The sequence below is a fragment of the Ammospiza caudacuta genome, chromosome 2 (genome assembly GCF_027887145.1).
Source record: "Ammospiza caudacuta isolate bAmmCau1 chromosome 2, bAmmCau1.pri, whole genome shotgun sequence".
NCBI lineage: Eukaryota > Metazoa > Chordata > Aves > Passeriformes > Passerellidae > Ammospiza > Ammospiza caudacuta.
The window spans coordinates 22,929,239-22,943,528 of NC_080594.1; positions in this window are offsets into that span (position 1 = coordinate 22,929,239).

The following is a 14,290-nucleotide window of genomic DNA, read 5'->3' on the forward strand; positions in this document are numbered from 1 at the left end:
CTTCACAGAAAACAGCTCCCATCGTGTTCTAGACGTTCCACGGAGGTCTGCCAGGTGTTTGGAGGGAAGCAAAAAAAGTTGTCCAAAACAGCTTCCAGTGGAATGTTCATGTGATTGGAAAAGTCAGGAGAGTGGTAAGGTACTGTTTTCTATCAGTTGGCAAGCTGCGCACACAATCGCAGTGTTGTACAGCTTCCTTCTGCGCCTTTCCGAAGCTGCCGCTCTCTCCGGCTCCCGGAGGCGAAGAAGCGGCTTCTTCGCGCAAAGACAATTGTGCCGCTCGCAGGGCTCGCCTTAGCGTGGCTTCTGCCGAAAGACGCCCGGGAGCAGCGCTTAGCTCCGGAGAGCATCCTACCTTGGTCTTTAGCGTCTTTTGTAGTCTACATCTTAGCAGAAAGCTTTTCCACTATGTCTGGCTAGGAAAAACTGTGCCAGCACAGAAAACATCTCCCATCGTGTTCTAGACGTTCCACGGAGGTCTGCCAAGTGTTTGGAAGGAAGCAAAGAAAAGTTGTCTAAAACAGCTTCCAGTGGGATGTTCGTGTGATTGCAAAAGTCCGGAGAGTGCTAAGGTACTGTTTTCTGTCAGTTGGCAAGCTGTGCACACAATCCCAGTGTTGTACAGCTTCCTTCTGCGCCTTTCCGAAGCTGCCGCTCTCTCCGGCTCCCGGAGGCGAAGAAGCGGCTTCTTCGCGCAAAGACGATTGTGCCGCTCGCAGGGCTCTCCTTAGCGCGGCTTCTGCCGAAAGACGCCCGGGAGCGGCCCTTAGCTCCGGAGAGCCATCGTACCTTGGTCTTTAGCGTCTTTTGTAGTCTACATCTTAGCAGAAAGCTTTTCCACTCTGTCTGGCGAGGATAAACTGTGCCAGCACAGAAAACAGCTCCCATCGTGTTCTAGACGTTCCACGGAGGTCTGCCAAGTGTTTGGAAGGAAGCAAAGAAAAGTTGTCCAAAACAGCTTCCAGTGGAATATTCATGAGATTGGAAAAGACAGGAGAGTGCTAATGTACTGTTTTCTATCAGTTGGCAAGCTGCGCACACAATCCCAGTGTTGTACAGCTTCTTTCTGCGCCTTTCCGAAGCTGCCGCTCTCTCCGGCTCCCGGAGGCGAAGAAGCGGCTTCTTCGCGCAAAGACGATTGTGCCGCTCGCAGGGCTCTCCTTAGCGCGGCTTCTGCCGAAAGACGCCCCGGAGCGGCGCTTAGCTCCGGAGAGCCATCGTACCTTGGTCTTTAGCGTCTTTTGTAGTCTTCATCTTAGCAGAAAGCTTTTCCACTATGTCTGGCGAGGAAAAACTGTGCCAGCACAGAAAACATCTCCCATCGTGTTCTAGATGTTCCACGGAGGTCTGCCAAGTGTTTGGAAGGAAGCAAAGAAAAGTTGTCCAAAACAGCTTCCAGTGGAATGTTCATGTGATTGGAAAAGTCAGGAGAGTGCGAAGGTACTGTTTTCTATCAGTTGGCAAGCTGCGCACACAATCCCAGTGTTGTACAGCTTCCTTCTGCGCCTTTCCGAAGCTGCCGCTCTCTCCGGCTCCCGGAGGCGAAGAAGCGGCTTCTTCGCGCAAAGACGATTGTGCCGCTCGCAGGGCTCTCCTTAGCGTGGCTTCTGCCGAAAGACGCCCGGGAGCAGCGCTTAGCTCCGGAGAGCATCCTACCTTGGTCTTTAGCGTCTTTTGCAGTCTACATCTTAGCAGAAAGCTTTTCCACTCTGTCTGGCGAGGATAAACTGTGCCAGCACAGAAAACAGCTCCCATCGTGTTCTAGACGTTCCACGGAGGTCTGCCAAGTGTTTGGAAGGAAGCAAAAAAAGTTGTCCAAAACAGCTTCCAGTGGAATGTTCATGAGATTGGAAAAGTCAGGAGAGTGCTAAGGTACTGTTTTCTATCAGTTGGCAAGCTGCGCACACAATCCCAGTGTTGTACAGCTTCCTTCTGCGCCTTTCCGAAGCTGCCGCTCTCTCCGGCGTCCGGAGGCGAAGAAGCGGCTTCTCCGCGCAAAGACGATTGTGCCGCTCGCAGGGCTCTCCTTAGCGCGGCTTCTGCCGAAAGACGCCCGGGAGCGGCGCTTAGCTCCGGAGAGCATCGTACATTGGTCTTTAGCGTCTTTTGTAGTCTACATCTTAGCAGAAAGCTTTTCCACTCTGTCTGGCGAGGATAAACTGTGCCAGCACAGAAAACAGCTCCCATCGTGTTCTAGACGTTCCACGGAGGTCTGCCAAGTGTTTGGAAGGAAGCAAAGAAAAGTTGTCCAAAACAGCTTCCAGTGGAATGTTCATGTGATTGGAAAAGTCAGGAGAGTGGTAAGGTACTGTTTTCTATCAGTTGGCAAGCTGCGCACACAATCGCAGTGTTGTACAGCTTCCTTCTGCGCCTTTCCGAAGCTGCCGCTCTCTCCGGCTCCCGGAGGCGAAGAAGCGGCTTCTTCGCACAAAGACGATTGTGCCGCTCGCAGGGCTCTCCTTAGCGCGGCTTCTGCCGAAAGACACCCGGGAGCGGCGCTTAGCTCCGGAGAGCATCGTACCTTGGTCTTTAGCGTCTTTTGTAGTCTACATCTTAGCAGAAAGCTTTTCGACTATGTCTGGCGAGGAAAAACTGTGCCAGCACAGAAAACAGCTCCCATCGTGTTCTGGACGTTCCACGGAGGTCTGCCAAGTGTTTGGAAGGAAGCAAAGAAAAGTTGTCCAAAACAGCTTCCAGTGGAATGTTCATGTGATTGGAAAAGTCAGGAGAGTGGTAAGGTACTGTTTTCTATCAGTTGGCAAGCTGCGCACACAATCCCAGTGTTGTACAGCTTCTTTCTGCGCCTTTCAGAAGCTGCCGCTCTCTCCGGCTCCCGGAGGCGAAGAAGCGGCTTCTTCGCGCAAAGACGATTGTGCCGCTCGCAGGGCTCTCCTTAGCGTGGCTTCTGCCGAAAGACGCCCGGGAGCAGCGCTTAGCTCCGGAGAGCATCCTACCTTGGTCTTTAGCGTCTTTTGTAGTCTACATCTTAGCAGAAAGCTTTTCCACTATGTCTGGCGAGGAAAAACTGTGCCAGCACAGAAAACATCTCCCATCGTGTTCTAGACGTTCCACGGATGTCTGGCAAGTGTTTGGAAGGAAGCAAAGAAAAGTTGTCTAAAACAGCTTCCAGTGGGATGTTCGTGTGATTGAAAAGTCAGGAGAGTGGTAAGGTACTGTTTTCTGTCAGTTGGCAAGCTGTGCACACAATCGCAGTGTTGTACAGCTTCCTTCTGCGCCTTTCCGAAGCTGCCGCTCTCTCCGGCTCCCGGAGGCGAAGAAGCGGCTTCTTCGCGCAAAGACGATTGTGCCGCTCGCAGGTCTCTCCTTAGCGCGGCTTCTGCCGAAAGACGCCCGGGAGCGGCGCTTAGCTCCGGAGAGCATCGTACCTTGGTCTTTAGCGTCTTTTGTAGTCTACATCTTAGCAGAAAGCTTTTCCACTATGTCTGGCGAGGAAAAACTCTGCCAGCACAGAAAACAGCTCCCATCGTGTTCTAGACGGTCCACGGAGGTCTGCCAAGTGTTTGGAAGGAAGCAAAGAAAAGTTGTCCAAAACAGCTTCCAGTGGAATATTCATGAGATTGGAAAAGACAGGAGAGTGCTAAGGTACTGTTTTCTGTCAGTTGGCAAGCTGCGCACACAATCCCAGTGTTGTACAGCTTCTTTCTGCGCCTTTCCGAAGCTGCCGCTCTCTCCGGCTCCCGGAGGCGAAGAAGCGGCTTCTTCGCGCAAAGACGATTGTGCCGCTCGCAGGGCTCTCCTTAGCGCGGCTTCTGCCGAAAGACGCCCGGGAGCGGCGCTTAGCTCCGGAGAGCCATCGTACCTTGGTCTTTAGCGTCTTTTGTAGTCTTCATCTTAGCAGAAAGCTTTTCCACTATGTCTGGCGAGGAAAAACTGTGCCAGCACAGAAAACATCTCCCATCATGTTCTAGATGTTCCACGGAGGTCTGCCAAGTGTTTGGAAGGAAGCAAAGAAAAGTTGTCCAAAACAGCTTCCAGTGGAATGTTCATGTGATTGGAAAAGTCAGGAGAGTGGTAAGGTACTGTTTTCTATCAGTTGGCAAGCTGCGCACACAATCCCAGTGTTGTACAGCTTCCTTCTGCGCCTTTCCGAAGCTGCCGCTCTCTCCGGCTCCCGGAGGCGAAGAAGCGGCTTCTCCGCGCAAAGACGATTGTGCCGCTCGCAGGGCTCTCCTTAGCGCAGCTTCTGCCGAAAGACGCCCGGGAGCGGCGCTTAGCTCCGGAGAGCATCGTACCTTGGTCTTTAGCGTCTTTTGTAGTCTACATCTTAGCAGAAAGCTTTTCCACTCTGTCTGGCGAGGATAAACTGTGCCAGCACAGAAAACAGCTCCCATCGTGTTCTAGACGTTCCACGGAGGTCTGCCAGGTGTTTGGAAGGAAGCAAAAAAAGTTGTCCAAAACAGCTTCCAGTGGAATGTTCATGAGATTGGAAAAGTCAGGAGAGTGCTAAGGTACTGTTTTCTATCAGTTGGCAAGCTGCGCACACAATCCCAGTGTTGTACAGCTTCCTTCTGCGCCTTTCCGAAGCTGCCGCTCTCTCCGGCTCCCGGAGGCGAAGAAGCGGCTTCTCCGCGCAAAGACGATTGTGCCGCTCGCAGGGCTCTCCTTAGCGCGGCTTCTGCCGAAAGACGCCCGGGAGCAGCGCTTAGCTCCGGAGAGCATCGTACCTTGGTCTTTAGCGTCTTTTGTAGTCTACATCTTAGCAGAAAGCTTTTCCACTCTGTCTGGCGAGGATAAACTGTGCCAGCACAGAAAACAGCTCCCATCGTGTTCTAGACGTTCCACGGAGGTCTGCCAAGTGTTTGGAAGGAAGCAAAGAAAAGTTGTCTAAAACAGCTTCCAATCGAATGTTCATGTGACTGGAAAAGTCAGGAGAGTGGTAAGGTACTGTTTTCTATCAGTTGGCAAGCTGCGCACACAATCCCAGTGTTGTACAGCTTCCTTCTGCGCCTTTCCGAAGCTGCCGCTCTCTCCGGCTCCCGGAGGCGAAGAAGCGGCTTCTTCGCGCAAAGACGATTGTGCCGCTCGCAGGGCTCTCCTTAGCATGGCTTCTGCCGAAAGACGCCCGGGAGCGGCGCTTAGCTCCGGAGAGCCATCGTACCTTGGTCTTTAGCGTCTTTTGTAGTCTTCATCTTAGCAGAAAGCTTTTCCACTATGTCTGGCGAGGAAAAACTGTGCCAGCACAGAAAACATCTCCCATCGTGTTCTAGATGTTCCACGGAGGTCTGCCAAGTGTTTGGAAGGAAGCAAAGAAAAGTTGTCCAAAACAGCTTCCAGTGGGATGTTCGTGTGATTGAAAAGTCAGGAGAGTGGTAAGGTACTGTTTTCTGTCAGTTGGCAAGCTGTGCACACAATCCCAGTGTTGTACAGCTTCCTTCTGCGCCTTTCCGAAGCTGCCGCTCTCTCCGGCTCCCGGAGGCGAAGAAGCGGCTTCTTCGCGCAAAGACGATTGTGCCGCTCGCAGGGCTCTCCTTAGCGCGGCTTCTGCCGAAAGACGCCCGGGAGCGGCGCTTAGCTCCGGAGAGCATCGTACCTTGGTCTTTAGCGTCTTTTGTAGTCTACATCTTAGCAGAAAGCTTTTCCACTCTGTCTGGCGAGGATAAACTGTGCCAGCACAGAAAACAGCTCCCATCGTGTTCTAGACGTTCCACGGAGGTCTGCCAAGTGTTTGGAAGGAAGCAAAAAAAGTTGTCCAAAACAGCTTCCAGTGGAATGTTCATGAGATTGGAAAAGTCAGGAGAGTGCTAAGGTACTGTTTTCTATCAGTTGGCAAGCTGCGCACACAATCCCAGTGTTGTACAGCTTCCTTCTGCGCCTTTCCGAAGCTGCCGCTCTCTCCGGCGTCCGGAGGCGAAGAAGCGGCTTCTCCGCGCAAAGACGATTGTGCCGCTCGCAGGGCTCTCCTTAGCGCGGCTTCTGCCGAAAGACGCCCGGGAGCGGCGCTTAGCTCCGGAGAGCATCGTACCTTGGTCTTTAGCGTCTTTTGTAGTCTACATCTTAGCAGAAAGCTTTTCCACTCTGTCTGGCGAGGATAAACTGTGCCAGCACAGAAAACAGCTCCCATCGTGTTCTAGACGTTCCACGGAGGTCTGCCAAGTGTTTGGAAGGAAGCAAAGAAAAGTTGTCCAAAACAGCTTCCAGTGGAATGTTCATGTGATTGGAAAAGTCAGGAGAGTGGTAAGGTACTGTTTTCTATCAGTTGGCAAGCTGCGCACACAATCGCAGTGTTGTACAGCTTCCTTCTGCGCCTTTCCGAAGCTGCCGCTCTCTCCGGCTCCCGGAGGCGAAGAAGCGGCTTCTTCGCACAAAGACGATTGTGCCGCTCGCAGGGCTCTCCTTAGCGCGGCTTCTGCCGAAAGACACCCGGGAGCGGCGCTTAGCTCCGGAGAGCATCGTACCTTGGTCTTTAGCGTCTTTTGTAGTCTACATCTTAGCAGAAAGCTTTTCGACTATGTCTGGCGAGGAAAAACTGTGCCAGCACAGAAAACAGCTCCCATCGTGTTCTGGACGTTCCACGGAGGTCTGCCAAGTGTTTGGAAGGAAGCAAAGAAAAGTTGTCCAAAACAGCTTCCAGTGGAATGTTCATGTGATTGGAAAAGTCAGGAGAGTGGTAAGGTACTGTTTTCTATCAGTTGGCAAGCTGCGCACACAATCCCAGTGTTGTACAGCTTCTTTCTGCGCCTTTCAGAAGCTGCCGCTCTCTCCGGCTCCCGGAGGCGAAGAAGCGGCTTCTTCGCGCAAAGACGATTGTGCCGCTCGCAGGGCTCTCCTTAGCGTGGCTTCTGCCGAAAGACGCCCGGGAGCAGCGCTTAGCTCCGGAGAGCATCCTACCTTGGTCTTTAGCGTCTTTTGTAGTCTACATCTTAGCAGAAAGCTTTTCCACTATGTCTGGCGAGGAAAAACTGTGCCTTCACAGAAAACATCTCCCATCGTGTTCTAGACGTTCCACGGATGTCTGGCAAGTGTTTGGAAGGAAGCAAAGAAAAGTTGTCTAAAACAGCTTCCAGTGGGATGTTCGTGTGATTGAAAAGTCAGGAGAGTGGTAAGGTACTGTTTTCTGTCAGTTGGCAAGCTGTGCACACAATCGCAGTGTTGTACAGCTTCCTTCTGCGCCTTTCCGAAGCTGCCGCTCTCTCCGGCTCCCGGAGGCGAAGAAGCGGCTTCTTCGCGCAAAGACGATTGTGCCGCTCGCAGGTCTCTCCTTAGCGCGGCTTCTGCCGAAAGACGCCCGGGAGCGGCGCTTAGCTCCGGAGAGCATCGTACCTTGGTCTTTAGCGTCTTTTGTAGTCTACATCTTAGCAGAAAGCTTTTCCACTATGTCTGGCGAGGAAAAACTCTGCCAGCACAGAAAACAGCTCCCATCGTGTTCTAGACGGTCCACGGAGGTCTGCCAAGTGTTTGGAAGGAAGCAAAGAAAAGTTGTCCAAAACAGCTTCCAGTGGAATATTCATGAGATTGGAAAAGACAGGAGAGTGGTAAGGTACTGTTTTCTGTCAGTTGGCAAGCTGCGCACACAATCCCAGTGTTGTACAGCTTCTTTCTGCGCCTTTCCGAAGCTGCCGCTCTCTCCGGCTCCCGGAGGCGAAGAAGCGGCTTCTTCGCGCAAAGACGATTGTGCCGCTCGCAGGGCTCTCCTTAGCGCGGCTTCTGCCGAAAGACGCCCGGGAGCGGCGCTTAGCTCCGGAGAGCCATCGTACCTTGGTCTTTAGCGTCTTTTGTAGTCTTCATCTTAGCAGAAAGCTTTTCCACTATGTCTGGCGAGGAAAAACTGTGCCAGCACAGAAAACATCTCCCATCATGTTCTAGATGTTCCACGGAGGTCTGCCAAGTGTTTGGAAGGAAGCAAAGAAAAGTTGTCCAAAACAGCTTCCAGTGGAATGTTCATGTGATTGGAAAAGTCAGGAGAGTGGTAAGGTACTGTTTTCTATCAGTTGGCAAGCTGCGCACACAATCCCAGTGTTGTACAGCTTCCTTCTGCGCCTTTCCGAAGCTGCCGCTCTCTCCGGCTCCCGGAGGCGAAGAAGCGGCTTCTCCGCGCAAAGACGATTGTGCCGCTCGCAGGGCTCTCCTTAGCGCAGCTTCTGCCGAAAGACGCCCGGGAGCGGCGCTTAGCTCCGGAGAGCATCGTACCTTGGTCTTTAGCGTCTTTTGTAGTCTACATCTTAGCAGAAAGCTTTTCCACTCTGTCTGGCGAGGATAAACTGTGCCAGCACAGAAAACAGCTCCCATCGTGTTCTAGACGTTCCACGGAGGTCTGCCAGGTGTTTGGAAGGAAGCAAAAAAAGTTGTCCAAAACAGCTTCCAGTGGAATGTTCATGAGATTGGAAAAGTCAGGAGAGTGCTAAGGTACTGTTTTCTATCAGTTGGCAAGCTGCGCACACAATCGCAGTGTTGTACAGCTTCCTTCTGCGCCTTTCCGAAGCTGCCGCTCTCTCCGGCTCCCGGAGGCGAAGAAGCGGCTTCTCCGCGCAAAGACGATTGTGCCGCTCGCAGGGCTCTCCTTAGCGCGGCTTCTGCCGAAAGACGCCCGGGAGCAGCGCTTAGCTCCGGAGAGCATCGTACCTTGGTCTTTAGCGTCTTTTGTAGTCTACATCTTAGCAGAAAGCTTTTCCACTCTGTCTGGCGAGGATAAACTGTGCCAGCACAGAAAACAGCTCCCATCGTGTTCTAGACGTTCCACGGAGGTCTGCCAAGTGTTTGGAAGGAAGCAAAGAAAAGTTGTCTAAAACAGCTTCCAATCGAATGTTCATGTGACTGGAAAAGTCAGGAGAGTGGTAAGGTACTGTTTTCTATCAGTTGGCAAGCTGCGCACACAATCCCAGTGTTGTACAGCTTCCTTCTGCGCCTTTCCGAAGCTGCCGCTCTCTCCGGCTCCCGGAGGCGAAGAAGCGGCTTCTTCGCGCAAAGACGATTGTGCCGCTCGCAGGGCTCTCCTTAGCATGGCTTCTGCCGAAAGACGCCCGGGAGCGGCGCTTAGCTCCGGAGAGCCATCGTACCTTGGTCTTTAGCGTCTTTTGTAGTCTTCATCTTAGCAGAAAGCTTTTCCACTATGTCTGGCGAGGAAAAACTGTGCCAGCACAGAAAACATCTCCCATCGTGTTCTAGATGTTCCACGGAGGTCTGCCAAGTGTTTGGAAGGAAGCAAAGAAAAGTTGTCCAAAACAGCTTCCAGTGGGATGTTCGTGTGATTGAAAAGTCAGGAGAGTGGTAAGGTACTGTTTTCTATCAGTTGGCAAGCTGTGCACACAATCCCAGTGTTGTACAGCTTCCTTCTGCGCCTTTCCGAAGCTGCCGCTCTCTCCGGCTCCCGGAGGCGAAGAAGCGGCTTCTTCGCGCAAAGACGATTGTGCCGCTCGCAGGGCTCTCCTTAGCGCGGCTTCTGCCGAAAGACGCCCGGGAGCGGCGCTTAGCTCCGGAGAGCATCGTACCTTGGTCTTTAGCGTCTTTTGTAGTCTACATCTTAGCAGAAAGCTTTTCCACTCTGTCTGGCGAGGATAAACTGTGCCAGCACAGAAAACAGCTCCCATCGTGTTCTAGACGTTCCACGGAGGTCTGCCAAGTGTTTGGAAGGAAGCAAAGAAAAGTTGTCCAAAACAGCTTCCAGTGGAATATTCATGAGATTGGAAAAGACAGGAGAGTGCTAAGGTACTGTTTTCTATCAGTTGGCAAGCTGCGCACACAATCCCAGTGTTGTACAGCTTCTTTCTGCGCCTTTCCGAAGCTGCCGCTCTCTCCGGCTCCCGGAGGCGAAGAAGCGGCTTCTTCGCGCAAAGACGATTGTGCCGCTCGCAGGGCTCTCCTTAGCGCGGCTTCTGCCGAAAGACGCCCCGGAGCGGCGCTTAGCTCCGGAGAGCCATCGTACCTTGGTCTTTAGCGTCTTTTGTAGTCTTCATCTTAGCAGAAAGCTTTTCCACTATGTCTGGCGAGGAAAAACTGTGCCAGCACAGAAAACATCTCCCATCGTGTTCTAGATGTTCCACGGAGGTCTGCCAAGTGTTTGGAAGGAAGCAAAGAAAAGTTGTCCAAAACAGCTTCCAGTGGAATGTTCATGTGATTGGAAAAGTCAGGAGAGTGCGAAGGTACTGTTTTCTATCAGTTGGCAAGCTGCGCACACAATCGCAGTGTTGTACAGCTTCCTTCTGCGCCTTTCCGAAGCTGCCGCTCTCTCCGGCTCCCGGAGGCGAAGAAGCGGCTTCTTCGCGCAAAGACAATTGTGCCGCTCGCAGGGCTCGCCTTAGCGTGGCTTCTGCCGAAAGACGCCCGGGAGCAGCGCTAGGCTCCGGAGAGCATCCTACCTTGGTCTTTAGCGTCTTTTGTAGTCTACATCTTAGCAGAAAGCTTTTCCACTATGTCTGGCTAGGAAAAACTGTGCCAGCACAGAAAACATCTCCCATCGTGTTCTAGACGTTCCACGGAGGTCTGCCAAGTGTTTGGAAGGAAGCAAAGAAAAGTTGTCTAAAACAGCTTCCAGTGGGATGTTCGTGTGATTGCAAAAGTCAGGAGAGTGCTAAGGTACTGTTTTCTGTCATTTGGCAAGCTGTGCACACAATCCCAGTGTTGTACAGCTTCCTTCTGCGCCTTTCCGAAGCTGCCGCTCTCTCCGGCTCCCGGAGGCGAAGAAGCGGCTTCTTCGCGCAAAGACGATTGTGCCGCTCGCAGGGCTCTCCTTAGCGCGGCTTCTGCCGAAAGACGCCCGGGAGCGGCCCTTAGCTCCGGAGAGCCATCGTACCTTGGTCTTTAGCGTCTTTTGTAGTCTACATCTTAGCAGAAAGCTTTTCCACTCTGTCTGGCGAGGATAAACTGTGCCAGCACAGAAAACAGCTCCCATCGTGTTCTAGACGTTCCACGGAGGTCTGCCAAGTGTTTGGAAGGAAGCAAAGAAAAGTTGTCCAAAACAGCATCCAGTGGAATATTCATGAGATTGGAAAAGACAGGAGAGTGCTAATGTACTGTTTTCTATCAGTTGGCAAGCTGCGCACACAATCCCAGTGTTGTACAGCTTCCTTCTGCGCCTTTCCGAAGCTGCCGCTCTCTCCGGCTCCCGGAGGCGAAGAAGCGGCTTCTTCGCGCAAAGACGATTGTGCCGCTCGCAGGGCTCTCCTTCGCGCGGCTTCTGCCGAAAGACGCCCGGGAGCGGCGCTTAGCTCCGGAGAGCCATCGTACCTTGGTCTTTAGCGTCTTTTGTAGTCTTCATCTTAGCAGAAAGCTTTTCCACTATGTCTGGCGAGGAAAAACTGTGCCAGCACAGAAAACATCTCCCATCGTGTTCTAGATGTTCCACGGAGGTCTGCCAAGTGTTTGGAAGGAAGCAAAGAAAAGTTGTCCAAAACAGCTTCCAGTGGAATGTTCATGTGATTGGAAAAGTCAGGAGAGTGGTAAGGTACTGTTTTCTATCAGTTGGCAAGCTGCGCACACAATCCCAGTGTTGTACAGCTTCCTTCTGCGCCTTTCCGTAGCTGCCGCTCTCTCCGGCTCCCGGAGGCGAAGAAGCGGCTTCTTCGCGCAAAGACGATTGTGCCGCTCGCAGGGCTCTCCTTAGCTCGGCTTCTGCCGAAAGACGCCCGGGAGCAGCGCTTAGCTCCGGAGAGCATCCTACCTTGGTCTTTAGCGTCTTTTGTAGTCTACATCTTAGCAGAAAGCTTTTCCACTATGTCTGGCTAGGAAAAACTGTGCCAGCACAGAAAACATCTCCCATCGTGTTCTAGACGTTCCAAGGAGGTCTGCCAAGTGTTTGGAAGGAAGCAAAGAAAAGTTGTCCAAAACAGCTTCCAGTGGAATGTTCATGTGATTGGAAAAGTCAGGAGAGTGGTAAGGTACTGTTTTCTATCAGTTGGCAAGCTGCGCACACAATCGCAGTGTTGTACAGCTTCCTTCTGCGCCTTTATGAAGCTGCCGCTCTCTCCGGCTCCCGGAGGCGAAGAAGCGGCTTCTCCGCGCAAAGACGATTGTGCCGCTCGCAGGGCTCTCCTTAGCGCGGCTTCTGCCGAAAGACGCCCGGGAGCGGAGCTTAGCTCCGGCGAGCATCGTACCTTGGTCTTTAGCGTCTTTTGTAGTCTACATCTTAGCAGAAAGCTTTTCGACTATGTCTGGCGAGGAAAAACTGTGCCAGCACAGAAAACAGCTCCCATCGTGTTCTGGACGTACCACGGAGGTCTGCCAAGTGTTTGGAAGGAAGCAAAGAAAAGTTGTCCAAAACAGCTTCCAGTGGAATGTTCATGAGATTGGAAAAGTCAGGAGAGTGCTAAGGTACTGTTTTCTATCAGTTGGCAAGCTGCGCACACAATCGCAGTGTTGTACAGCTTCCTTCTGCGCCTCTCCGAAGCTGCCGCTCTCTCCGGCTCCCGGAGGCGAAGAAGCGGCTTCTCCGCGCAAAGACGATTGTGCCGCTCGCAGGGCTCTCCTTAGCGCAGCTTCTGCCGAAAGACGCCCGGGAGAGGCGCTTAGCTCCGGAGAGCATCGTACCTTGGTCTTTAGCGTCTTTTGTAGTCTACATCTTAGCAGAAAGCTTTTCCACTATGTCTGGCTAGGAAAAACTGTGCCAGCACAGAAAACATCTCCCATCGTGTTCTAGATGTTCCACGGAGGTCTGCCAAGTGTTTGGAAGGAAGCAAAGAAAAGTTGTCCAAAACAGCTTCCAGTGGAATGTTCATGTGATTGGAAAAGTCAGGAGAGTGGTAAGGTACTGTTTTCTATCAGTTGGCAAGCTGCGCACACAATCGCAGTGTTGTACAGCTTCCTTCCGCGCCTTTCCGAAGCTGCCGCTCTCTCCGGCTCCCGGAGGCGAAGAAGCGGCTTCTTCGCGCAAAGACGATTGTGCCGCTCGCAGGGCTCTCCTTAGCGCGGCTTCTGCCGAAAGACGCCCGGGAGCGGCTCTTATCTCCGGAGAGCCATCGTACCTTGGTCTTTAGCGTCTTTTGTAGTCTACATCCTGGCAGAAAGCTTTTCCACTATGTCTGGCGAGGAAGAATTGTGCCAGCACAGAAAACAGCTCCCATCGTGTTCTAGACGTTCCACGGAGGTCTGCCAACTGTTTGGAAGGAAGCAAAGAAAAGTTGTCCAAAACAGCTTCCAATCGAATGTTCATGTGACTGGAAAAGTCAGGAGAGTGGTAAGGTACTGTTTTCTATCAGTTGGCAAGCTGCGCACACAATCCCAGTGTTGTACAGCTTCCTTCTGCGCCTTTCCGAAGCTGCCGCTCTCTCCGGCTCCCGGAGGCGAAGAAGCGGCTTCTTCGCGCAAAGACGATTGTGCCGCTCGCAGGGCTCTCCTTAGCGCGGCTTCTGCCGAAAGATGCCCGGGAGCGGAGCTTAGCTCCGGAGAGCATCGTACCTTGGTCTTTAGCGTCTTTTGTAGTCTACATCTTAGCAGAAAGATTTCGACTATGTCTGGCGAGGAAAAACTGTGCCAGCACAGAAAACAGCTCCCATCGTGTTCTGGACGTACCACGGAGGTCTGCCAAGTGTTTGGAAGGAAGCAAAAAAAGTTGTCCAAAACAGCTTCCAGTGGAATGTTCATGAGATTGGAAAAGTCAGGAGAGTGCTAAGGTACTGTTTTCTATCAGTTGGCAAGCTGCGCACACAATCCCAGTGTTGTACAGCTTCCTTCTGCGCATTTCCGAAGCTGCCGCTCTCTCCGGCTCCCGGAGGCGAAGAAGCGGCTTCTCCGCGCAAAGACGATTGTGCCGCTCGCAGGGCTCTCCTTAGCGCAGCTTCTGCCGAAAGACGCCCGGGAGAGGCGCTTAGCTCCGGAGAGCATCGTACCTTGGTCTTTAGCGTCTTTTGTAGTCTACATCTTAGCAGAAAGCTTTTCCACTCTGTCTGGCGAGGATAAACTGTGCCAGCACAGAAAACAGCTCCCATCGTGTTCTAGACGTTCCACGGAGGTCTGCCAAGTGTTTGGAAGGAAGCAAAGAAAAGTTGTCCAAAACAGCATCCAGTGGAATATTCATGAGATTGGAAAAGACAGGAGAGTGGTAAGGTACTGTTTTCTATCAGTTGGCAAGCTGCGCACACAATCCCAGTGTTGTACAGCTTCCTTCTGCGCCTTTCCGAAGCTGCCGCTCTCTCCGGCTCCCGGAGGCGAAGAAGCGGCTTCTTCGCGCAAAGACGATTGTGCCGCTCGCAGGGCTCTCCTTCGCGCGGCTTCTGCCGAAAGACGCCCGGGAGCGGCGCTTAGCTCCGGAGAGCCATCGTACCTTGGTCTTTAGCGTCTTTTGTAGTCTTCATCTTAGCAGAAAGCTTTTCCACTATGTCTGGCGAGGAAAAACTGTGCC